The 27,899-nt window shown below is 40.9% G+C and overlaps 1 protein-coding gene across 1 annotated transcript in view; it reads left to right on the top strand.

Annotated features, from left to right (window-relative positions):
• PPP1R9A (protein phosphatase 1 regulatory subunit 9A) overlaps positions 1-27,899 on the top strand; it is a 397,958-nt gene that overhangs the window by 113,194 nt on the left and 256,865 nt on the right.

Here is a 27,899-nt window from a genome sequence, read left to right as displayed (position 1 = left end):
TTTCTATCCACTTTTGGGGGGGAAAAAGTGCATCTTATGGAGCAAAAAATACAGTAAATATCTATGTGGTGTAAATGTGCATGAGTTGAGTCTCTTTCATTTAAAAGGAAGCTCTGGAATGAGAGGGCATAGGATGAAGTTAAGAGGTGATAGGCTCAGGAGTAACTTAAGGAAATACGTTTTTTTACAGAAAGGGTTGTAGATGCATGAAACAGTCTCCCAGAAGAGGTGGTGGAGACAGAGACTGTGTCTGAATTCAAGAAAGCCTGAGATAGGCATGTGGGATTTCTGAGAGAGAGGAAGAGATTATGGTTTCTGCGGATGGGCCGACTAGAATAGGCCATTTGGCTTTTATCTGATATCATGTTTCTATTCTATAACAGAACTAAGATGCCTAAGTTTCATTATTGAATATAAATTAACCTTGCATTGGCGCACATACCATCTGGGCATCTGACCTTTCGTCAGCTATAGAACTGTATGAGTGCAGATGCTTAAATGTGGCAATAACATGCGTGACATATGCAAAAGTGGGAGTCCCGCCCATGTTCCACTCATGTGCATACCTCCCTTTCACATGCACACTTTGCAAGCTAGATGAATATTTACCAAATAGTACATAGGTGGGATAGTGGCATATACGCAGTTATGTGCTAATATTCTAAATATTTACATGTGCAGTGGGTCCTTGTGGGGTACCACAAGGATTCATACTATCACCTCTTATATTCAATATCTACCTCAAGTCATTAGCCAAGCTGATTCGATCAATGGACACTCAATTCTACATCTACGCGGATAATGTGTAACTACTCTTACCCATTGAACCTGACTTACCCACAGCTCTAAATAACCTGTTTTACCTGTTTAATATCAATTCAAAAATGGGCTAAAAACAATAAATTTTGCCTAAATGTTAGTGCAGAATGCTTCTGCCTTATGTTGCGTGGATGCTTTTTAATGTCTTTTGGAAGAAAAATGCTTCCCACTGAATTCCAGACTGTGGATCAAGCATAACAAATGTCCTTAGATGTTGACGCTCCTGTTGCCATTGGCAGTTTCTGGAATGTGCTATCAGATCCGCTGCATTAGGAGTTTTGAATAATAAGGATACTGACAGCGCAGGAATCTTTCAAACATTCAGTACTATTAACACTGTGGATATCTGTCTTTTGCTGCAAAGATATAGTGACCCAAAAGAGACTTCCAGCGATCTGGCATTTTTAAAATGTCATCATTCTTGATTTGCTGTAATTCTTTTCTAGGCAAGGGAATCTTATGCTCAGAGAGTTAAAGTTAAATCTTAGAAAAATGTCAAATCAGTTTTTCTATATTTCTATTCTTCATAAGTTTACAGGAATAAATGTCAAAAGCCTGTCAGTATTACAAGAAGAGATATATGTGCTTTAATACTATAATCATCAACATTTAGGGGTTCTTTTACGAAAATATGTTTTGTTTTTGGCTTAATGCCCTATAACACAGAATTTTAATACACGACAAACCCAAAACTAGTATCAAGAAGGGGCATTTCTATTATTTTTTTTTATTGCATGTCTTGTATTAATGTTCAGAATACCGCATGGTACCTGCTCCTGCTTAACACAGAAGCACTCGGTGTCTCCGGTTTAGGAGGCAGTAAATCATTCTACATTAACTGTGTTATCCAGATAGTGCGTGGTAAGTATAACTAACTGGCTAACACTTTCAAATCTGCTCTCTGCCAATGCCATATCCTCTAACAGAAAACTTCAGCAAAATTTGGTGACATGGTTTAATGTGTAGAAATAGGCAAAGTATCACAAGCCCCCTTAACATGGTCATGTGGTAGTCTTTTTCTGAATGTTAACTGGAAATTAACAGCCTATTCTATATATGGCACTAAAAATTGCATGCAATACACATATGCAATTTAAATGAATAACAAGCCAATTGGCACCAATATTGGGCACTCATAATCAATATCAGTGCTAATTGGCATTAATGTAGACACAGTTTCACCTTGTCTGTCAAGCTCAAATCTATTTTGGAAGGGGTTGGTGGATCCTTTTATTTTAAGATTAGCCTTATAAATAATAACTATGACCTCAGTTAGGTCATAGTTACATTATTGTACTGTATTATTCTCTATAACTGTGCATTTGATTGTACAGTTACTGTGTTTGTGAAATCATCTGAAGTTTTCCATGCGATTTAACATTTTCCTATATAGCTTTTCTATATAAGGGTTTTGCATGAGTGTATTCAATTTGAGACTTATGTTATGTTACATTTTGTTATGTTAAGTTAATCAGGTTTTCCATTTCTCCTTTACCTATTCAGTTCAAGGTTGGATTACATTACAAGAGGTTGGATCACTTATCCAAGAAGTTACAATGGACAGTTTGACATGGACATTCAATAGAGTTGCTGGTACAGGTAGATCAGTACAATTATTAATACAGTTAGGTCATAGTTACAAATACATAGTTATAAGTTTAAGCAGGTTATCTTTGGCTGACCGTTATGTCCCAGGAGTTGTATTAGAGAGTTTAGAAATGGGCTTTTACAATTACCATTTCACTTACTTCCGGGTTAGCTCCCTGTCTTGGTACAGAAATGCTTTTAAAAAGTTTTCTGAACCTGAGATAGTGGTTACAAAATCATAGTGTAAGTGGTAGTTGATTCCAGCATTTTGCTAACTGATATAGGATGGATAAGGTAATTTGCCTGGTAAACTTTATATTTGTTGCAAGGTGGGAATTTTAAGTAGAAAAGATTTCTGGTGGAATATCTTTTCGGTGGCACCCTGGATTAGGGTGTCCAACTCTGTTAAGTAGTCAGGGGCATTACCTGTCAGGATCTTAAAGGCAGTGATGCCTAATTTAAATTTGATACTTGCAGTTATGGGCAGCCAATGTAGTTTCGTATAGTAGGTGCTGTAGGTGTTCCGATTTGCAGAGTCTATATATGAGTTGTACTGCTGCATTTTGAACTAGCTGTAGACACGATAGCAATGTTTTAGAGCAAAGAACTAGTGTTACATTACAGTAATTTTTAAAAACCATGTTTGAAAAAAATAATAATAAAAGCTGAGACCAATAGCCCAAAAATAAAACAAAGGCAAAAAAAAAAGCTTTCTCAAAATTTCTGTCAAAATTACATGAATATGGAGACAACACAATTCAGAGTGCTGAAGAGACTCACCTATGTGCGAGATGTTAGATTTGTAGACATTTTTTAAATTAAACTAAAATCACCTGTGTTCTGTAGAACAGTCTGAACTGTCTCAGAGGAAATTACAGCACACTAGCGTCTACTGTCTCTGCTTGAATCCTGTTCAACAAGTGTTCCTGCCTGAACAGATTGTGAAACTATTAATCATAGCAACAGAGAGAATATGAGAGCACATAAAGACCTTTGATCAGTGATTTTATCTTCAACTTGAGCTTACTCCAGGCTTTCTTACATTTTGCTCTGTTTTTGATTCCACCACATACAGTGTGTGTGTGCACCACCGTATATCCATGAGGGAAGTGCACTTGTTTGAAATGACGTGGGAAATAGCAATGGCAATTTGACCAAAGCAGGAAACACCCCTCCCCCTGTTTGGGGTTGTCTCCTGTAAAGAGTGTGTTCTCTTCTGAAAGAGTGTCCACGAATGGAAAATAGCACCACTGTTTGTGATTACACTTCCCCCTCCCTATTCGCGGTTTTGATTTTTCCCCAGCCCCCCCACAAGAATTGCTCGTTGTCATCGCAAAAAAACTGGCCCTGGGAATTGGAGGGAGGCGATCGGAGCATGGTGGTTAGCGGTGACGCGGGGCAGGAGCGATCTTCTACACTCCTGCCCGCTGCTGAGTTCCTGTGGTCTCACGAGACTACAACAGGGAGTTCCAGTTGTAGTCTCGTGAGACCACGGGAACTCAGCAGCACGGCTCTGTACGGGGCAGGAGTGTAGGAAGATCGCTCCTGCCCGCTTCACCGCTAGACCACCAAGTAAGGTCAGGGGGTGGGTCAGAGCTGGCCAAAAGTTATTTGTGATTTTTCCCTATTCACAGGCCAGCTCTGCCCCTAACCCCCGCGAATAGGGAGGGAGGGAGAAGTGTAGTGCACTCTCCTTTGGAAAGAGTAAGCACTAAAGCAGGGGTGTCCAACCTTTGGTTTTGGCTTCCCTGGGCCGCATTGGTCAAAAAAAATGTTTCTGGGGTTGCAGCAAGACAGAGGAGGGAGCCGGCAAAACAGTAAACACCTGGGGGCAGCAGAGGAAAACACTGCATCGCCTTCAACCGGGGCCGCACAAAATACTTCACTGGGCTGCAGGTTGGACACCCCTGCACTAAAGAGTAGATTCTCGTATGTTGCCTAAAAAACAAAAACGTTTGGTGCTTAACACAATTCTATAAACCACCTGTGGAGTTAGGCACGGTTTATAGAATCATACGTAGGGTCTGTTCACACAACTAACATTTAGGCCAGTGAAAACGAGCCTGTGCCTACGTTGTACGCAGATTTTAACAGTGCACTTAACTTTTAGTAATGCCCATGACCCCACGCGTGCTCCTCCCCTGGCCATACTCCCTTTTGAGATCTGAATCCTAGAATTTATGCTCACCACTTCACTGAATACGCTTAGTACCAGTTAGTGCCAAGGATTGCTTAATTAACAATTATTGACGCTGATTGTCTTCTTAAACGATTAAGTTACATGCGCAAAACGGCAATACACACAGATTTGGCTGCAGTATATAGAATTCAGGGGATAAAGAAACAAAATTAACTCCTGCCAAATGACACAAGAAACTAACAAAAAGGTTTGACTGGCACATTTCACTACGCCAGCAGTGTTGAGCTGAGCTGCAGTCCTGGAGGGCAAATATATGTTACGTAAATTTATGGGCTCCTTTCACAAAGGTGTGTTAGGGCCTTAATGCGTGGAATAGTGCACAGTGCAATTTAGCACGCGCTAGACCTTGACGCCAGCATTGAGCTGGTGTTATTCTAGAAGCGTACCATGCGGTTTAGCGCGCAGTAATTTTGTGCATGCGCTAAAAACGCTATCGCACCTTAGTAAAAGGAGCCCTATGTGGTGTATCCTGACAACATGACTGCTTTGTGGCACTTCAGGATTACAGTTTGACACCTCTTATACCACGTTTTCTAGGAAGAAACATTTCCTTCTGTGGAATTAGTATAACATGACTGTGGAATCATTTTCCAGCTCTCAAATTCTGATTGCCATTGTTTGTAGTTAAAACAGGGGTTCTCAACCCTGTCCTGGGGACCCCCCAGCCAGTCGGGTTTTCAAGATATCCCTAATGAATAAGCATGAGAAAGATTTGCATATAATGGAAGTGACAGGTATGCACTTCCATACAGGTAAGCAAGAAAAGCATCATCAATTTTCAAAATCAAAATTAAAGAATACAAAGCATTTTTATCAAGACATGGTCTACAAGCAAAAGGGCCAAAAATCACAATAGGAAGACAGATAAAAAGAAAAGGGAAAAGAAAAAAATAGGACACCCTTGATCCTCAGTCTGTAATGTAGAGCAAGATATATATATATATCAGCTTAAGGAACCACTTTAGCATCCAAGAGAAACATTACTTGGTGGAATTCAAGGAAGGCTTGACTACAGGGAAGTCACAACTGAAAATATGCTCCAATAAAAATCACCTCCTGTCATACTGGCAGAGATTTCTTCTTGATATATCAGAAAAATTATTCTGCCTTCTATAAAGGACATTTTGGTCACTTTAAACCTAGGGTTCTCAACCTAGTCATTGGGACACACCTGGTCAGTCAGGTTTTCAGGGTATCCAGAATGTGCATGCATGAAATAAATTTGCATGCACTACCTCCATTGTATACAGATTTGTCTTGTGCATATTAGTTAGGGGATTCAAGACAAAGTTAGACAAGTTCCTGCTGAACCGGAACGTACGCAGGTAGGGCTAGTCTCAGTTAGGGCGCTGATCTTTGGCCAGATGGCCACTGCATGAGCGGACTGCTGAGCACGATGGACCACTGGTCTGACCCAGCAGCGGCAATTCTTATGTTCTTATGGATATCCTGAAAACCTGACTTGCTGTGTAATACACGAGGACTTGGTTGAGAACCACTGAAAGTAGAATCTCATAATACCCTCCTTCTCTTGTAGGAACATAAAGAATAAGTCAAAAGGAGAACACCCTGAAAAATGCAGGGCTGAGAGGTCAAAGTCAATAACAATATAACACTGGAAACAAGACTTCTCAGAGTAAATGTCCAAAATAAGAGTTAGATGAAATTCAAATACAATGAAATAGATGCATTTATACATACACTCAGATATGTGTAATCCGACCAAGAGCCAGCCGTAGCTCCTATAGCCGAACCCACCGTCCCATCACTGTGAATGACTATAATGCTGGTAATATTAGGGTGTCTCTTAAATATTAAAAGTGTTTTTCAATGGCAGTAGAAGGAAAAACAATTCCTACTTAACTTAAAGGAGTGTTGGTAGGTCCCGACATGGACCATGTTTCGAGGGTCTTTTTCAAGGAACCCAAAGGAGATGTTGATAATTTCAAATGCCAAAGAAATAATTGCTGGGTGATGTAGATGAAAAATTTGTACATAGCTGAAAAAGTCGCTTCTATTTCGTTGTATTTGAATTTCATCTAACTCTTATTTTGGACATTTATAAATCCTATAAATTCACATAGAATTTTTCTTTTTTCAACCATCTTTATTTTCTCTTTTTTATTAATTTCCAGGTACTTTAGTTAGATTGTGAGCCTTCGGGACAGTAAGGGAATTTTTTAAGTACCTTCTTACTTCTCATTTATAATCTTAATGTATATTTTCTTCAAACCGCTTAGAACCTAACGGATGTAGCGGTATATAAGAAATAAATTACATTACATTACATTTACTCTGGGAACATAAAGAATGCCATAAGTGAAAGTGTTGTATATAGAAAAATAGCCACCCACTTTTCTTTATAGAATAGGCTTAAATTGCTGCTATAAACAGCACCTTTAGTAGGTGCCCTGCTATTGAATTACCCTCAGGGGCTGATTTAAAAAATGAGTGTCCCAATTTTAGGCGGCAGTAGGCGTCCTAACACCGTCTAGCAGCCAATTAGCATTCATAGGAAAAAACTCCCCGAGACAGGACGCCTACACTGTAGGCATTTTTGGTAGGTCTAGAGCAGTGGTTCCCAAACCTGTCCTGGGGGACCCCCCAGCCAGTCAGGTTTTCAAGATATCCCTAATGAATATGCATGAGAGAGATTTGCATTCCTGTCACTTCCATTATATGCAAATCTCTCTCATGCATATTCATGCTCCAAGACATATACAGGAACCAAAACCACTCCCATAAAAAGCCAAAAGAAGTATGAACCAGTGGGAATGATCACACTAGACCAGAGAACCACTGTCCACCAAAGGGTGTTATGCTTCATGATTGGACTTCACTATCTTCAATTAAGGTTCTGGCTTTGGTATTCTGGTCCAATTAGGTGGTCATTCCCTTTTGCCTATGCTCCACCTTACATGTATGCTCCCTTCACAGTTTGGCACTATGGTGCTTAGATGCTGCATTAAAGATTAGTGCCTAGTGTACATTAGTGCCTAACTGTCAGATTGATGGAGCTTTTGACATGCATAAGTTGCGCATGTCAAAGTGTCACTTTATAGAATTGCGCCCTTAGATTGTAAGCCCTCCAGAGACAAGGAAATACTGTAGCTAGTATACCTAAATGCAACACACCTTAAGCTACTATTGAAAAAACTGTGAACTAAATCCAAATAAATAGTTTACTGAATTTTTGAATAGTTTTTAGTGGTGCTACTGCTATGCAATATCAACTCTTCATCTATGGATATGATGGCGCTCCTTGTGAGACTTTTAGCATCGGAATGGACTAAACCTGAAATAACAAAATGGTCATGCATGATGTAGTGTAGGAGCTAAGCTGTAAATCTGAGCAGATGGTGAACCTTGGAAAGCCTTTTTTCCCCTAATATTTACCTTGTTTCTATGGGCAAATGGAAGATATTTGTGTAGGAATGGCTCTGAATACCCAACAACTGACTTCATGCCAGATCATGATTGCTAAGCTTTTCTCTTCCTATCTTCTTTAACACTTGGGCCTTGGAGCAGTGATATGGCTTGAGACGGAGGTCTCTGTAAGCTCTGTAGTTTCTGCTGTGCTGATGTTGAAGGATATAGCAATGGCTTTCTCTCCTGGAAATAGAGGAATTCCGTCTGTTCCAGGAGATACTCCAGTGTTAGATACTGGGAGAACTTGGATTTCAGTGGAGGAAGCCAAAGCCTGTGCTCAAAATGATTTTGGAGAGGTGGTAGACATTGGAGGAACGTATCAGAAATGACTTTAGTGGTTAATCCAATGGGAATAGCTTTGTCTTTCTTTCTGGTGCTAATCATGGTGAGTATATGTCTTAGACAGCGTTGTTCAAAGTACTAGGTCAAAGTACTTAAGAAAAGTAAAAATAAATGTATATTTTAATACTTAAAGGAAAAAGTACAATGAAAAACATATTAAAAATTAGCTTAAGTAAAAAAGTAACCCCCACTTTTTACAAAAGTGGGTTTTAGCGCTGGCTGCCGCACTGAATGCTCTGTGCTGCTCCCGAAGCTCATAGAGTTCCTATGAGCGTCAGGAGCGGCGCAGAACATTCAGCACACCGGCCTGTGCTAAAAAACGCTTTCATGGTTCTGCCTAATATATTACTTTTTGAGTAAAAAGAAAAAGTACCACAACTATTGTGAACATTTTTATCCCAACAACTTTACTCCTCTGCAATTCAATCCACTTTGCATTTAGTAACACTAAATTTTTGAAAACGACTGTTGCTCTTGCGAGTGTGCTTGTGACTATTAATCCAGCACATCTAAAAAGATGTTCCAACAACTGCACTAGCAGAAAATGGATTGTTCAGTCTGATTAAAAAAAAAGTTCCTTCAAATCAGTTGAAGCTGCAATATTACTGATCTGACTTCATCTGCAGATATTGATCAAGGGAATCTCTGTCTGAAACACTTGACTTCTGCATAGCAAAGAACACTTTGGGCTCCTTTTACGAAGGTGTGCTAGGGTTTTTAGCGCACGTACAAAATTATCACGCGCTATAGTGTGCGGTAGCCGAAAATCTACTGCTTCCTAAAAAGGAGGCAGCAGTGGCTAGCGCGCTCGGGAATTTAACGCGCGCTATTGCACACGTTAAGACCCTAGCACACCTCTGTAAAAGGAGCCCTTTAACTTCATTATTGTGATTATCATCTACATTAGAAGTGGTGCTTTTTAACTTATCACTGGTATATTTATCTTCATTGTCATGCTGTCCGATTATAAATAAACCTTGGTTTACGAGCATAATTCGTTCCAGAAGCATGCTCGTAAACCAAAATACTCGTATATCCAAGCTTGATTCGTTACCACCCACCCCCATCCCCAGAGGCCGGCGGCGCTGCTCTATCCCCCCCACGAGAACCGGCATTGCTCCCCCCGAAGATCCCCCCCGCATGATCTGGCACCCTCCCCCCCCCGCAATCCGGCAACCACCCCGCCGCGATCTGAAGTCCCCCAGACCAGGCTTCTTACTTCCATCTCGGCCTCGGCACAGGCATGTCCTGTGCGTTGGTGCCGGTGCCCGAAGATCGGCCTCCTCTTCTTTGTTGGGCCTTGAGCATCTGCGCAAGTTCACGCTCTTTCCGAGATTCTTGGAGATCTTGGAAAGAGCGTGAACTCGCAGGCCTTGAGCATGCGCAGATGCTCAAGACCCAGCAAAGAAGAGGAGGCCGATCTTCGGGCACCAACGCACAAGACATGCCGGTGCCGAGGCCGAGATGGAAGAAAGAAGCCTGTTCGGGTGGGTCTGGGGGACTTCAGATCGTGGTTGGGGGGGTGCTGGATCGCGGGGGGGGGAAGGTGCCGGATCGCGGGGGGCACCGCTCGCAAATCGAGGCAAGCTCGGTTTCCGAGGCGCCGATTTTGCGAATGTTTTGCTCGTCTTGCAAAACACTCGCAAACTGGTGCACTCGTAAACCGAGGTACCACTTTAGTTGGAATCATTGGCTGTTGTTGGTCTAACAATTTTTCATCTGATGGCAAACTCTGAATATCTTTAAAAAGTGATGCAAGAAAAGACCATACAAGCAGACGTTATCTTTAAAAACTCCTATCAATCCAGTGAACAAGACACCTCAATGTAAACTTTTCCATGGGATGACCAGCAATCTGTTGTCTGTTCACCTAGAATTGCTACCAGCTTCAGCTTTATCTCTACTTCAAAGTGACCCAACTCATCACTGTTCTGTTTGGCTGGAGACCAGTAACCAGTTCAACAAACATAGGCAACTCCACTGTTCTTATAACCTATATTCACTGAATTGCAAAATTTAAAATGAAACGATCCACTGTTTGCATGATGAGATTTGAAATAGCAAAAGCCTAGTCCCAGTTTTGTTGTTTCATTTGCTCCCCTTTTACAAAAGCGTCCCATGGTTTTTAGCACCAGCCGTGGCGGTAATGGCTCCTAAGCTCATAGGAATTCCATGAGCGTCAGAACTGTTACTGCTGCAGCCGGTGCTAAAAACTGCGCTACGCTTTTGTAAAAGGGGAGATTGGTTTACTGAGGAATTGTCATTTATATTTCCCTTCCAGTTATAACTGAGAAAAAATACTGAAAATTGGTGAAATTATTACTTCAGTAAAAGTAACAAATATTATCCTGTACTTCTTTACAAGTAAAAGTAACAAAACCTTTACTTATTAGTTATATTTACTTAATTACTAAACAACACTGGTCTTAGTCTACAGTACCACTATGCCATTCTACTAGAATTATCTTAACACACCATATGGAATGCTTTTTAGCTACTGAGCAATCTGTCTCCTCATTGGCTTTGCTAGATTTCAACGTTCTCCAAATTCTCAAGTGGATAAAACTGAAAGGGACCTTGCTCAGGTCTTTCCAGTCCAGCTGAGGTTTGGTTCAGGATGAAAATGGTGTTCATACAGACTGGACAATCTGTTAAGTCTAACCTTACGGCTTACAAACTTTTCGATGGTTCTTCGTTTTCCGTTGAGGCCTAAAAAAGCTCTGGGTTTTCTGCTCATTGTTATTCAAGTTTCAAGTTTATTTAAAATTTCTTATACCACCTAATCAAGCCTTCTAGGCGGTGTACAAAAATGCCAAAACCCTGCACCAAATTAATTTGCAATATAAACAAAGACAAATTGTTTCCCCATATTTCCTATATTTCTTTTGCTTCAGAGGATTTGGGGGGGGGGGGGAGTTTGTCCTTTTGCCAGCAGTAGACTAAAGGCTCCTTTTATAATAATAATAATAATAATAATAACTTTATTCTTATATACCGCCATACCCAGCGAGTTCTAGGCGGTTTACATCAATTAGCAAATGACCTGCATTGACTAGCAGATTTACAACAAATTACAGGCAAATTTACAGTGGTGCGCTAGTGTTTTTAGCTCACGCACAAAATTACCATGCAGTACGCTAATAGAATAATGCCAGCTGAATGCTGGCATTAAGGTCTGGCTTGCGGGGAAATTTAGCGCGCACTATTATGCGTGTTAAGGCCCTAACATACCTTAGTAAAAGGAGCCCTAAATTATTGAAGGCACAACGCTAGCATAAGCATTTCTTGTTTTCTTTCATTTCTTTCTACAGTTTTGCTTGAATAGAGATTTAAATGTGAAATTGAAATAGTGATACTGTGATCTTTAACTTCTTTCAAAATGCTCATTAGGTTCACAGGTTTTATAAGCTGACGGTTCATTGTGTGAATTTAAACTGAAAAAAATCAGAACATCTAATGCTTTTAGGATGTGATTTCTCTTTTTGTTTGCATTTGATATAGACTTGCATGAAGTAGAAGTCTACAGGACAAAATGTATTGTTCCGTGTTTGTTGATGTTTTCATTTTACTTTATTTTTTAAATTTTCATTTTAGAGGCAAAGTTGTCAATAATAGGGGCGTAAGTCAGACACAAATTTTGGATAGACCTGGATCCAAGTTGGGTAGACAGATCTCTCCCTCTCCTGCCCAGTGGTCCGGCATTCTGGTACTCAAGCCATCCCTCTTTCGCCTGGGTGATATGTCTTCCTTGGCACGCCAGTGTCTGAATCCCCCTGCTGTTGCTACATACCTTAGTGCTGTCAAACCTTGTTTGTCTCAAATGTGTCTGTTCAGTCTGTGAATCAAATAGAATTCCTGAGGTGGTGAAAACAGTTATAAAAAATAAAAATGTGGAACACGCAGATAAACATGATTTAATGAGGCAGAGTCAGCATGGGTTCAGCTGAGGGAGATCTTGTCTCACCAATTTGCTTGACTTCTTAGAAGGTGTGAATAAACATGTGGATAAAGGTGAGCCGGTTGATGTAGTGTATCTAGATTTTCAGAAAGCTTTTGATAAAGTTCCTCATGAGAGGCTCCTGAGAAAATTAAATAGTCAGGGATAGGTGGCAAAGTTCAGTAGTTGATTAGGAATTGGTTATCAGATAGAAAACAGAGGGTAGGGTTAAATGGTCATTTTTCTCAATGGCGGAGAGTAAACAGTGGAGTGCCGCAGGGGTCTGTACTGGGACCGGTGCTATTTAACTTAATTATAAATGATCTGGAAATTGGAACGACGAGTGAGGGGATTAAATTTGCAGATGACGCTAAGAGGTTAAAACGCATGCAGATTGTGAAAAATTGCAGGCAGACCTTAGAAAACTGGAAGACAGGGCGTCCCGGTGGCAGATGAAATTTAATGTTGACAAATGCAAAGTGATGCACATTGGGAAGAATAACCCAAATCAGAGTTACTGGATGCTAGGGTCCACCTTACGGGTTAGTGCCCAAGAAAAGGATCTGGGTGTCATTGTAGACAATTGAATGAAAACTTCCTCCTAATGTGCGGCTGCAGCCAAAAAAGCAAACAAGATGCTTGGAATTATTAAAAAAGGGATGGTTAACAAAGATTAACGGCCTCTTTTATAAAGCTGTTCTAGTGGCTGCCCTGCGCTAACGACCCCAAAGCCCATAGAGATTTAAAGGGCTTCGGGGCTGTTGCCGCACGGCAGCTGCTAGCGCGGCTTTGTAAAAGAGGCAGAAAGAATGTTATAATGCCTCTGTATCGCTCCATGGTGCAACCACACCTGGAATATTGCATTCAATTCTGGCCTCCTTAGCTCAAGAAAGATATAGTGGCACTAGAAAAGGTTTGAAGAAGAGTAACCAAGATGATAAAGGGGATGGAACTCCTTTTGTATGAGGAAAGACTAAAAAGGTTAGGGCTCTTCAGCTTGGAAAAGAGACGACTGAGGAGAGATATGATTGAAGTCTACAAAGTCCTGAGTCGAGCAGAACGGGTACAAGTGGATCGAGTTTTCACTCCATCGAAAATTACAAAGACTAGGGGACACTCAAAGTTACAGGGAAATACTTTTAAAACCAATAGGAGGAAATATTTTTTCACTCAGAGAATAGTTAAGCTCCGGAATGCATTGCCAGAAGTTGTGGTAAGAGCAGATAGCGTAGCTGTTTTTAAGCAGGGTTTGGACAATTTCCTGGAGGAAAAGTCCATAGCCTGTTATTGAGAAAGACATGGGGGAAGCCACTGCTTGCTCTGGATCGGTAGCATGGAATGTTGCTACTATTTGGATTTTGGCCAGGTACTAGTGACCTGGATTGGCCACCGTGAAAACGGGCTACTGGGCTTGATGAACCATGGGTCTGACCCAGTAAGGCTATTCTTATGTTTTTATGAAACACAGACCATGTTGGGTCCTTCATTTATAGAACATTTTTATCCACATTTGAGAACTGTGAGTATAATAAATTATTTCCTGATACAGGTGTTCCCAATCTTTTTTTGTTCTTGTAGCTATAGAGATGCCATCCCACGTGTAGGCTCAGAAATAGTGGCAAATGATAGGGACCATGGCCCCTGGATAGTGGTGAAACTGCTAGAGCACTGGTCTCAAACTCATGGTCCGCCATGCACTATTTTGAGGCCCTCAGTATGTTTATCATAATCAGAAAAGTAAAATAAAAGTTTTTTGATCATGTGTCTCTTTAGCTATAAATTACAATATTATTATTAAGACTCAGCCAAAAGTGAAGATTTATAAGCCATAAAGAGTTTTACCTCATGCAAAATTGTAATTTCTTTAATAAGACATTAACTAGTTTTTCTGAGGCCCTCCAAGTACCTACAAATCCAAAATGTGGCCCAGCAAAAGGTTTGAGTTTGAGACCACTGTGCTAGAGAGACTCAGAAAGAAGCAACAGCAAAAAAGTACAAGGCCTTTAAGTTCATGTGCATACTCAAATGTTTGCCATAGTGTTGCCCGATTCCCGATTCAAATTGATTCACCGATTCGAATCAGGTGAATCGATTTGAATCAATTCAATTTAAAAAAAAATCTGCCTCCCGATTCAATGGCCGACCCTTCCCCCATGCCTTCCTAAAGCAGGAGCTGCAGCGCTGCCTCTTGCTGGCCGTCCGCTGCTGCTCCTGCTTGAGGGGGGAGGGTCGGTCAGAAAGGCCTCCCCCAGCTTGCCCCTTCCTATGTCCTTAGTGCCCCCTTCCTCCCTCCCCCCCAAGCCGACCTGCACCAGCTGCATTTAATTACTTCCTGCCATCCCCCGAAGCCACGCCAAAGTCTGCCTGCCTCCAAGCCAACCCGCTGCCGATTTCTCCTCCCCCCTCCCGGTCCATCGCCTGCCCGTCTGTCCGTCCACTGGTTCCCCGCCTGTCCGTCCGCTCGCCACCACCACTCGCCCACTATATTTACTTACAGCCCCACTAGTGCCGCAAAAAAAGGAAGGGCCAGGCGCGTACCCTCAAGCCTTCTCCCGACGTCAATTCTGACGTTGGAGAGAAGGTCTGGGATTGGCTGGGATCTGACCTAGCAGCGGCAATTCTTATGTTCTTATGTTATGTTTTTATCTCCTTCTACCCCATCAACTTCTGCAACTGTTAATGACTTGGAGCAATGTCAGCTGTGACCTGACTGGAAGCGAGTACAATAAGTAAGATTGTCTTATCGCCTCCCTCTGCTCCAGTAGGGTTTTTTTTTTGTGGAAGTAGTCAGGATGGTGGTGTTAAGACTGTGCACTTCCCAGGCTAGTGCTGGCTTGAGTCACTGCTGTGCATGGCTGGCATGCATGCCCTGGTTAGTTCACTCACATGTTATGGATAGAATGGTGTGAACCAGGATTCAGAAGAGGAGGTGAATAGGTACTGAAAGATGCGGTGGGGGGAAAATGAGGCCTTGGGGAGGAGAGACTTTGGATTAGTTAGGAAAGAGGGAAAGAGGAGTGAAAGAAAGCAGTATGAGGTGGAGAGGATGAGAAAGAGAATAGACTGTGGGATTGGGTGGGGTGTACAGGAACAGGGCTGGGCACTGAGTGGGAGAACAAGAACACAAGAATTAGGGAGGGATAGAAAGCAGTTCCTTGGAAGGGAGAGTAGGTATTAGAAAATTAAGTTGGGGGAGGGGCTGCTTTTGAGCTGGGATTGGGAGATTAGCTGGGAGAATGGGTGGAGAAGACTGATGAGGGAAAAAAGAGACTGAACTAATGAAATGAAAATATCCAGATATCAAAAGCTAGAAAAAAATGTATTTTACTGTCAGTTTAATGATTGGAATGTCAGCACTGTAATGTTTATCTCTTATGTTTACATTTTGTGGTGTGGAGAATGTGTTAATGAGGACATTAACTATTATCTCACTCTGCCTACACTACTACTAATGTGTACATGATTATATTATGTTCCTTAGAGCCGTGCACATCTGATATAGGTGATATCAGGCCATCTTGCAGTTTTAATGCTGTATGTGACCCATTCCTTCCAGTCTTACCAAGATCTCGCTGCTTTCATTTCCTAATTCAAGATGTAATCTTTGAACTAATTAGTCATCTCTAAGGATCCCTAGCCCTGGTAAAATATCTATCTTGGACTCATAAAGCAAACTGTTCACCATCTGCGTTCTCTTAGGCTTCTGTGGCTGGTGTAATGATTGTTGTGGTTGTCCAGGTCTTGCCATGTCTAAGTAAGTGGAACTGATATCTCGGCCATTGTGCTGTGGCTTCCTTCAGAGTATGCTGTGAGGTTTGCAGTTTGTCTTTTTATATAGTAGGTTCTCAAACCTGATTGGCTGCGTCACAAGTTGAAATAAATCATATGTGGTTGAAAAGACTACTTATGACCAAAAATAGAAAGGATTTCGAGATCCTTATTTTTTGGCTTGAGTTTCATCTTTTCAGCTGCATACAATTTATTTCAACTTGTGAATTGACTCAGCTCTTAAGACTCTAAGACTCCTAAGGCAGGCTTTCTAGCCGAAACACAGCCTGTATCGAGTCGAATCACAATATTGTCTTGAATGATTGCTATTAAATTCCCATTGGTTTGAAGACCTGAACTACTCTGCTCTTTGTGGATTGTCTAGTGTGCATATGCAGAGGTTGACATTCCCTATTTTTTAGTGGATCATACTCTGTTGAGAAATCATCCAGAATATTTGGTATCATATTAGACTCTAGGTTATCTTTTCAACAACAGATTACTAATCTGATCAGGAAAAGTTTTTGTAGTTTACGTAGACTAAAATCTGTCCGCCCATTGTTCTGTCATAGTCATTTTGCTACTCTTGTTCACTCGATTATACGGGCCCAATTAGACTATTGTAATTCAGTCTATTATGGTGTTAGTAAAGCACATTTGAAACAATTACAGTTGTTACAAAATTCTGCAATCAGTGGCATAGTAAGGGGAAGCGGGAGGGGCACCCCAGGCACCCTCTTGGGAGCACCACCACTACCCGTCCTCCTCTCCGCCCCCTCTCTTTCCTTGCTCCCTCTCCTTCCCTGTCCCCCACTACCACTCATTCACCCTGCTTCCCTTCCCCTATACCTCTTTAACATTTGCAGCACAAGCAGCAACCCCAACCTGCTGCTCGTGCCAGTGTCGGCTCTTCCTCTGACATCACTTCCTGGACCTGCACCTAGGAAGTGATGTCAGTGGAAGAGCTGATGCTGGTGTGAGCAGCAGTTTGGGGTTGCTGCTTGTGCCTTGATCACTAAAGAGGTATGGCGGAAGGGAAGGGGCGTGCGTGTGCAGCGGGAAGGGGCAGGGAAGGAGCGGATGGGGGTGTTGGGACAGAAAAAAGGGTGGGGGAGGGGTGCTACCACCTCCGGTGCTTCTTACCCTCACGAAGCCACTGACTGTAATTAGACTAATATTTAATAAAAATAGATTTGAACTCCATTGATGAAAACTTTACATTGGTTACCAGTAGAATCTAGAGTGAAGTTTAAAAAGTGCATGCTTAGTTTATAAAACAATTAAGACTAAGAAGCCGAAGATCTGTTTCTCTATATTCATTAATCTTTCCATTGGTTAAAGGCAACTAATGAAAGGGTCTTGTTTCTCGATCTGTTCCATTTCTTTTTTCTGCTTTGTGGAATGGTCTACCGTTATAGTTAAGAAAGTGCTATTTATAGTCAGTGTTTTGAAAGTAGTTAAAGACTTTTCTGTTCAACGTATAATCAGATTACAGTAGTTCTAAACTGCTGATCTAAATCTTATTGTAAACCATGTTGAGCTCCAAAGTAAATGGGAATGATATAGTATAAAAACGGAAAGATTAGATTAGGCAGCAAGGACTCGTGCGCTAATCCTGCACAAACATACCCAGCGCTAAAAAATAAAATCTATTTTTTAGCACATGGGAAGCATACACCAATCCCAAACCTACTGTGAAATGACTGAGCACGCCCTGCTGTAAGCATGCGTTACTACCTACCATAGCTCTCCTACCCTCGCTGCTTCTTTAAACTGCATTGTCTGTTTACCATATATTCACTCAAACATCCAGGCCCTGATGCTCAAAAGCTTACCATGGAAGCAAGACTTGTTGTAGCCAGTCTGAATTGCAAGTTAGTTCAGCCTCCAATGCACAAAAGGGTTTTCTGGGATTTTTACCAATTGTGGTAGTGGCCACCAAGAATCCTATGCAAATGCAGTACAAGGCGTTCATTAGTATTAAAATCAGCAGTCGGCACGCATAAGGCTAATCACATGGTTCATGTTCTAAGCAATGTCCACAGCAATTCAAAGGAACACTCTCTCCAGTTGGTATTGTTGTTTAGCCTGAAAGGTTCCAGAGTGTGCAGACTGTGAATCCAGCGTTTCTTGTGTCAAAACAACCCTTTGACTTGATTGCCACCATCTATACTCTCAGGGATACAATTGATCTCAAAACACCCCAAACAGTCAAAGTTGTGTCTCTGTTCAAAACAGTAGGGAACTAATGGCACCAGCTGGAAGAATTGTCTTGCCCATCTGCTCATCTTTATTTTTAATATTGCAGTAATTTGCTTTGCATTGTTTTAACACGTTATGAGTAAAGGTTTTTTTTTTTTTAACCATATGTTAAGAAATCTTGTGCTGATTTTCAATGCAGATTTGTAACATATAATATCAACCTCAATTGCCTTCATGGGAATCTCCATTTTTGTCTGCACATTTATAATTTCTGGTCATTATTTTGAATTTGATGAGGGCCTGTCTCGCTTTGAATTTTAAATTACCCACCTTTCCCATATCCAAGCTCTGATCTGTTGTCTTTAGATATACAAGTTATTTCTGTTCTCAAATGGACTTAAATTTGCATGCAAGACCTGAGAGATTTTGCCAGTGTGACCTAGATGTAGTAAACGGGGTCGGTAAGACCGCATAGGTCCGTTGTGATCTGATTTTTGGCTGATTCCAAAAGAGCAACTGATGCTTAAACAAGTTTGCATGCAAATAATTTGAGTGGAGGTTGATCGTAATCCCCATCTGATCCCACCAATGAATTGCTGTGAGAACGACTCTCATACATGTGCAGAACCGGCAGGGGAAGCCCGAACAGCTGAGAGGCAGGGGAAGCCCCGAAGCAGCCTCTTGCCACTCAGCTGTTCGGGACAGGAAACAATTTTTTTAACAGACACAGATGTTGTGCATGTTACCCATGCATAATATCTGCCCCACACTCCAGACCACAGCTGTTGCACCCCTCCCCCCGAAGACAACCATAGGTCCCCAAACTACCTGACGATGATGGCCGTCCCTGCAACAGCAATGCACCCAGAGAGACAGGAGAGATGCTTACTCCATCCTGCCTCAGCATCCCGGTTGTGCATCCGGGCCACCTGGATCCCTCCAACATTCCCCATGACTCTCCCAGTGACTCTCCCCCAGCATTCCCTGGCACTCCTCCATGCTCCCCCAACACCCCCCCTACATAATAATAATAATAACAGTTTATATACCACAGGACCGTGAAGTTCTATGCGGTTTACAATGATTAGAAATGTTACAGATTGAGTGAATAAACAAAGTTACAGATTGAATGAACAAACAAAGTACAGATTTAGCGACAGGTGGTTCTTGCGCTCAATTGTTAAGGACTAAGATTGAATAGGTTGGTTTCCTAAATATTTCAGGAATAGATGTGTTTTCAGGCATTTCCTGAATTCTCCATAGGTAGTAAGCACAAGCAATTGTTCAAGATCTTTACCCCATAATGCTGCTTGATGTGCGAGAAGATGTTGATGATGACTTTTAAATTTACAACCTCTAACCGGTGGAGAAACGAAGTTCAGGTGTGAGCTTTGCTTGTGTCTGTTGGTTGAGAAAGAGAAAAGGTCTGTTATGTATTTAGGGGCTAAGCCATAAAGTACCTTGAAGCAAAAACAATCAAACTTGAATTTCACACATGCCTCCATCGGTAACCAGTGTAAAAGTCGATAGGAAGGTGTCACATGATCAAACTTCTTCAATCCACAAAGTAGTCTAACCGTTGTATTTTGAACCAGTTGCTATCGCCGCATGTATTTCTGGGCGAGTGCCAAGTAGGTGATGTTACAATAATCGAGTTGACTCAGAATAAGGGATTGTACTAGAATTCGAAACGATGAGGTATCAAAGTAAGCTCTGATGGACCGAAGTTTCCAGAGGGTATAAAAGATTTTTCTGATCAAGGAGTCCAACTTGATCCACCCCTCCCATCAACAAGACCCCAAAAGACAGCCCTTGTGGGCTGGTGGGAGGTCACTCAGAATTCCCCCAGCCTCTCCCCATTCCTTGTTGTAGAATCCAGCAAGAGGGATGCCAGCAGGCCCGCCTCTTCAAAATGGCTGTGCCTTCCTCTTTCTGGATGCACCAGGGAGGAGTCTAAGGCCCTGATTGGCCTAAGATTCCAATTGGAGTCTTAGGTCCCTCCTTGGTGTTCTTAGATTTAAAAGAAACCAAAAACTGGTCTACAGGACATTTGGAGCATTGAGATTAAGCATCAAATTAATGCGTCTCAATGGCCACGAATTTGGTCTTGGAGAATGAGATGTACAGTGTCTGCATCTATGAGGCAAACTTGGTTGTTTCTGTTGCATAGAGCATTTTGGACCCCGATACATTTACAAAAATGAGATAGCTCTAAGTCTAATAGATGTTGGCACTGTCATCTTGAAGCTGGTACATTGGATCATTTATTGTTTTTTTTGTCCTCTAATTTATAATTTTTGTAAATCTATTTGGAGTCAAATTAATAAATTACTTGAGAACCCAGTAGCACTTTCATATGATATGATATTATTTGGTACATTAATGAGGAAAAAGAGTCAAATTTCCTCCCAAAAAACTTTTACTCATAATGACAGGAGTTGACATTCAACAAATTACAAGAAATTGGAAAAATTATGATAGATTAAGTTATAGTTTTTGGTGGAATTCACTATGCCATATTTTTAAAATGGAGAGGATATTAGCTATTCAGCAGGGATGCTATAAAAAATTAATTGATGTTTGGGAGCCATTAACAAATTATTGTAAGGATTGTTTATAATTAATAATTTATTTATTCCCCTTTATTTATTGAAGCATAGGGTGGGGGGAGGGTGGGATTAATTTTAAATTATCTGAAATTATAAGAATATAATGGAGAGAGGGAGGGAGAAATAGTATTATGATTTCAATATATGTAAGATTAATAAGTGATATTAAACTATATATGATGATATTATTATGTACTTGTTGAAAGTTTAAAAATGAATAAAGATTAAAAAAAAAAAAAAAAAAAAGATTTAAAGAAAATTCTGAAATTCTACTAATGGCTTAATTCACATTTATTTTTGTATCCCCGGCAACAGTTCTAATATTAATTTACAGTACAAGTACAAAATCCTTTATCCGAAATTCCGAAAACCTAAAAGCGCCAAAAATCAAAATTTGATGTGAACTGCAAATGGTTAATTTCCCTGACACGACACACTGAAACCAACCTGATCTCTATACAATTCAGGTCAGAGGTAGCTGAAAAGTGGAGAGCTGTAGATTACAGGGTGGCAGTGAGAAGCAGAAAAGGCTGAAGAGCTGAATAATGGCCAAAAAAGATGCAGATGGTCTATCTTTTTCTGACGTAACATTATGAAAACCGAAAAATTCCAAAAACCGAAATATGCCTGGTCCAAAGGATTTCGGATAAAGGATCTTGTACCTATACCATTAATAGTGAACTACTGTTTGTTCTTTGCTAATGATTAATCCCAGGCCCAGTTCAGGGATGCAACGAACAGGAATACAATCATCTTTTCAAGTGTAAGGTTTTTATCGTGCATGTGTTATTTTGGGTGTTATCTATTAAAAAGCATTAATACATATTAAGGGCCTGAATCTGTAAACGGCAGTGTAAGTTAGGCAGCAGTAGGAGCCCCTACCCGCCGCCTAACTTGCTTTAATTGACTTTAATCAGCATGGTAATTGACCATGCTGTTAAAAAACCAATTAACCTTTAGACTACTGGTGCAGTCTCTGATCCTATCAACACTGGATTACTGCAACATTGTTTATCTAGGTATCCCAAAAATAACAGTACAAAAATTAAGAATAGTGCAAAACTCGGCAGTCCGTCTAATCTTCGGACTGAGAAAAAACGACCACATTAGCCCTTATTAAAAAAAGGTTGCACTGGTTACCAATGGAGGCGCAAATTCTATTCAAATTTGCCTGTATTTGTTTCAAGCAGGCCTGGGATCTTGCACCTTCCTACCTACAACCTCACTTCATATTACACAACCTCACAAGACCATCCAGAAACCGAAACATCTTTTCGTACCCAAAGATCACAGGCTGCAAATACAAATCCTTTTTGGACAGGACCTTCAAGTTCCAAGCAGGCAGACAGCAGTCCTGGCTGAATAACTACATAAACAGAGCCAGTCTGACCTACGACACATTCCGCAAATCAATTAAAACTGCTCTGTTTGACAAATTCATCTCCTAAACAGAAGCCTCTCAAGGCTATTTTCTCTATCTTTCACGATGTAATTTGATATCCTCTATCTATTTCTTATGTAACCCTCACTTCTTGCCTCCTGTTATTCGCTGATTGTCCAGCCTTCTTCGAATGTGAACCACCTAGAAGTCTCTCGACTATGGTGGTATAGAATAAAGTTATTATTATAAATTTATTATAAAAACTTGTTAAAAAGAAAAAGTTGGCACTGGAAGTTGCCTACTAGAATAGGCGGAATCACATAACACGAAGCCGCCTAATGGCACCCAAGATCAAAATAGGTGTGGTTAGGGGGTGGAGATGACCTTAGGCGCTGTTATATGTGATTCTCAAAAGAACTTAGGCATCTGCAATGTACCGTAGGCCAGTAAAACCTTGGCTTACATTACAGATGCCAAAGTTTTGTGGTAGGTGCCGTTAGCCGCAACTCTTTAAACGTCACCTAAGCACGATTGACATGTGGCTAGCGCCGTTTTTGTAAGCGGCTGCTGATTTAGGCACCATTTACAGAATCTGGCCCTAAATGCCCACATTATTGCTTGATGGGGGTTTCTGCTATTAATATACAAAATTATATTAAATCTTCTCATTTAAACTTAATGTGGATTGTGTTATAAAGATCCTGCTAGAACCTTTATTAAAGCAAAATATGTCTTTTTGGAAATAGCAATACATGCACAGAACAGTCTCTCAGTTGAGGTGATAGAGACAAGAGCAAGAAAGGAAAAGTGAAAAGGGAGAGAAAGGGATTGTAGAAGGGCAGACTGCTCCTTTCCCCTCCTCTGATATTTAGACTGTGGGAGATTTCCGACAATCTCCTATGGTCCACGGAGATACTGAAAATTTAATGCCAGCACCATATCTAGCAACCAGTGCTGAATTTCAGGTTTAGATTTGGCTGACCAATACATAGTCAGCTGGCTAAATAGTTCAAAGCCACTGAATATATGTCCACTGAATATATGGTTTAGCGGATTGGCCGGTGACCGGCTATGTCGCATGACATAGCTGGTCACTGCCAATATTTATTGGCTAGTTGGCTATGTCTTAACAGCCAAAGACAGGCCACCCTCCTTTTTGGTGGCTCTATCTGGTTGACAAACTTGACTGGCAAGCCAATGAATAGCATCAGTGACCAGCCAATCCACTAAGCTGGATATTCAGTGGGCGATAGTTGGATAGCCAGTTATGTGCTAATTAGCTGGCCGGCTATGGCTCGAACACCCAATCTAATCCAGAAATTCAATGCTGATGGCTGGATACAGTGGCCCTCGTCAATACTGAATAATATTCAAAAAATCAAAAAAATTCAAAACGAAAAACACATTATCACAGTGGTGTAACAGATGAAACATAATTGAAGCATGAAACAACATCACTTATATATAAAAAGCTAACTTATCTTAAATATTTAAATTAAATTATATTATCTATATTTAAATATGCAAAATAAGATAAGACAACAGGGATTTATGAAGAATTGACAGACCTGATGAGTTAGATACTGTAATGGTCAATCTGACATCCCATACATGTCACATTGGAATTATTCTGTCTCTGTTACACCACTGTGATAGTGTGTTTTTCTTTTTGGATACAGTGGTGGCATTGAATTTCCAGTTTCACTGTGGACCACAGGAGATCGCCGGATATCTCCCACTGAATATTGTCAGATAGCGGCTATGTGCTATTTAGCAGGCCGGGAGCCGTTCCTGTTCATCTAAATAGTGCTGAATCTCGGGCTCGTGGAGGGGCATAATCGAAAGGAACATCTAAGTCCATTTTTGTCTAAGTCGCAAGTCGTCCAAAGTACAAAAACAGCTTAAGACACATTTTCGAAAAATATGTCCAAATTTTTTTTGGTTTCAAAAATCGTCTAACTATATGTCCTGCCGATTTGATCATCCAAGCCGCTAAATTGTCCATCTTTATACCACATTTTCGTCCAACTTATCGTCCAAGTCAAAAACGCCTAAAACAAGCCGCATTGGACGTGGGAGGGGTCTGCAAAATGAAGGACTGAACACCCAGACATGGCACCTAAATAGGGTACCTTACATGGCACTGCTGTGAATTTCACAAAAAGGGTGCCGTGTCTTCTCCTCATTACAGCTCCCTTATAGGTCATGGTGAGCCCCCCAAACCACCTCCAGAATCCCCTAGACCCACTTATCGACCACCCCAATAGCCCTTATGGCTGCAGGAGCCACTTATGCCAGTACAAAAGGGTTTTGGGGGTGTATAGGGGAGTGCATATGTTTAAGTATTATTGCAATGATTACAGGGGCTTATGGGCATGGGTCCTCCTCTCCATGAGTCCCTAACCCAGCCCCAAGACGGCTTAAGCCACCTATGTGCTGGACGACTATGCTTTGCTATGCCAGGCTGCCAGATGATGATGGTCTGGAAACTGAATTTTAAAGGTGTGATTACGATTTTTATGGGGCGGGGGATCGATGATCACTGGGGTAGTGTGTGGGGGTCTGTTTTATGTGTTTGCAGTGCTTATCTGGTGACTTTAGGTGGGTTTTTGTGACTTAGACCATGTTTTACTTGGTCTAAGTCACAACGTCCAAGTTCCATCGATCCTGGGCTGTCTAACTTTCGGTTATACATGCTGTACGACTAAGTCTAAGCTGGCCCATGTCCCGCCCAACACCGCCCTCGACACTCCTCCTGAAACACCCCGTTTAGCTTTGGTCGTTCAGCGGCACTATGAAGGCCTAGGTCGTTTAGAAATATGTCCAAAACCCGTTTTTATTATTGGCACTTGGATGTATTTGGACAATGTTCGTCCAAGTGCCGACTTAGGCCGATTTTTGGACATTTTTCTCTTTCGATTATGAGCCCCATAGTATTTATTGCTCATTATTTTCTTTGTTTCTATGTTTAATAATGCACACTATGGACAACATAGGAAAAAAAAAATGAATATTGGGTGTGGGGGAGTTTTGTTTTATTGTCATTTTGGCTTCCTTTGTCATTTCAAATGAATGCCTACCCCTGGTATACGGTACCAGTGTAACAGAAAGATTCACAGGCTAGTGCTTTCTAACGACAACAATAAGGAAACATTCAGTAGAGAATAACTCGGGAACATGCTTTCTTTGGGTAAGCTTAGGAGAAGCCACATGGCTTAACCTCTTCATAGCAAATTTGACATCTGTTGATTTATCTGTTGGATTGAGCTTCATGATCCCAAAGCTCTAAATTAAACCTAAACTAGAAGAAACAGTTTCATGAGTAGGGACTTGTACGATCAGAGAACTGTGAATGCTACCCTCAGCACAAAAATGTAAAGTTTGTCTAGACTTAAACAGTGCCAGTGGAACAGCTTGTAATGCTGCACTTGCAAAAAAAAAAAAAAAAAAATGTCAGATCATTTGAAACCACAGCTACTGGAGTTCTCTGAAGTCATTTCAGGTCTTGACTAACCTAAATCAGTACCGCTAGAGAGATTTGGAAACTTGTTTCTGAGTGCTTTCATCTACTGTTCACTACATCATCCAATTGACTTCTTGAAAAAAATCTTTGGACTGTCAAGAATTGATCACTCTGGGCCTGCAGTTCCACAAGCTCAACACTTGATAAATTTGACAGGATGGGAATAACTAGTGAGATGATTAAATTAGCTGATAATACAAAGTTGCTTAAAGTTGTTAAGTTGCAAGAGAATTGTGAAAAATTGCAAGAGGACCTTGCAAGACTGGGCATCAACATGCAGATGATGTTTAATGTGAGGAAGTGCAAAGTGATGCATGTGGGAAAGAAGAACCCAAACTATACCTATGTGATGCTGAGTTCCACATTAGGAGTCACTGCTCAAGAAAAGGATCTAGGTGTCATTGTTGAGGATACGTTGAAACCCTCAGCTCAGGGTGTGGCGGCGGCTAAGAAAGCAAATAGAATGTTAGGAATTATCAAGAAAGGAATGGGAAGCAAAGAAGATGTTATAATGCCCTTGTATCGCTCCATGATATGGTTTCACCTCAAATAACATGTGCAATTCTGATCACAGAATCTCAGAAAAGATATGGGAAGATTAGGTACTTACCTTGATCATTTTCTTTCTAGCAAATAGGTACATCATTCTTGAACCTGTGAGTTGTGTAGCTCTGATCGCAAAATCTGGTGTAGAGAGTTTCATTTACATTTTTCTGCTCCGTCTCCCCTCACTCTGGGCTGTCCTGCAATTCCTCAGTTCATATTCCTCAGCCATTTCCTACCTCAGCTATGGAACTGACTACCCACACAGATCAGGGCACTAGACTCACTAATGACCTTCCGCAGAGCAGTAAAGACCTTCCTCTTCAGCCAATTGGGCCATTAAAAACTGCCTCCTCAATATACTTCTCCTAGTACTCTTCGCTATGACCAGTCTGGTCTCTCAAATAAGCTCTGCTATTGTCTACTGTAACCCAATTTGTTGTCATGACTAGTCTGTTTTCAAACGATTGTGAATGTCTACTTGTAACCCGTTCTGCGCTTCTGGGAGAACGGGATAGAAATCGAAATAAATAAATATCAAAGCAGATGGTCAGCCCTAGAGAAGAAACATAATATGAAGGGGTATGGGGACTCTCCCCAAGAAGCAAGTCTTCTCATATCACAACATTTATCACAAAATAATCATGAGCCATTTAAAACATTTAATGAGGTGGAATGAACAAGCCACTTGCCCGAGTGCAACCTACACTAAAGTCCTTAATTAAACAACTTCCAGCCTTTGAAGAATCCTTCCTCAAGAGAAGCTGAAAGAATTCCAACAATTATGTAATACCTTGTTCACTACAAGGAAGTTTCTGGCTGGAGGCATTTTCAATGCATATGATATTTCTTCTCGAACATCTGCACTGGCAGTGGCAATGCACTGCTTATCTTGCCTCGGAGCCTCTGATCTTGAAATCTCAGTACAGGAGCACCTTTCTGATGTTCCTTGCTAGGGTGATGAACTGTTTGGATATATGTTTGAAGAGGTGGCTGACCAAATTAAAAAACACACAGACATCATGACAACTTTATCTAAACCTCAAGCCTCTACTTCTTCTTACAGAAGGTATTCTGCTCCAACCAGATGCTCATATTATGTTAGTATAACCAGCCATCTTCCTCAACCTCTAGAACAGTGTTTCTGAACTTCTTCAAGCCAAGTACCCCTTAAATCTAACAAATATCAACTGAGTACTCCTGCCCAAGCTCCACCCCTGACCCCACCCCATAATAATAGTATTAATTGTAATGCAATTTCTTCCGTTCATTTTTCATATACACATAATATAATCTTATAAATACATAATGGTAACCACAAAATTAATACAAAGCACACTGTATGCAGAGAAAATGTTAATTATCATTTATATTTGGGGGGGTTTCCCAAAGAGATCAAGATAGATGACTTTAAAATATGCAATTTCACCTTAGTAACAATTACAGAAAAATAGACAAATATGTGCAAAATATAGATAGCAGATATAAATGATCAAAACTGACACATTTCAATCACTAAATTGAAAATAAAATAATTTTTCTTACCTTTATTGTCTGGT

Source organism: Geotrypetes seraphini, chromosome 2, assembly GCF_902459505.1.
Source record: "Geotrypetes seraphini chromosome 2, aGeoSer1.1, whole genome shotgun sequence".
Lineage (NCBI taxonomy): Eukaryota > Metazoa > Chordata > Amphibia > Gymnophiona > Dermophiidae > Geotrypetes > Geotrypetes seraphini.
The sequence above is the reverse complement of the archived record's forward strand: the minus strand, read 5'-3'. Positions and strand labels throughout refer to the sequence as shown.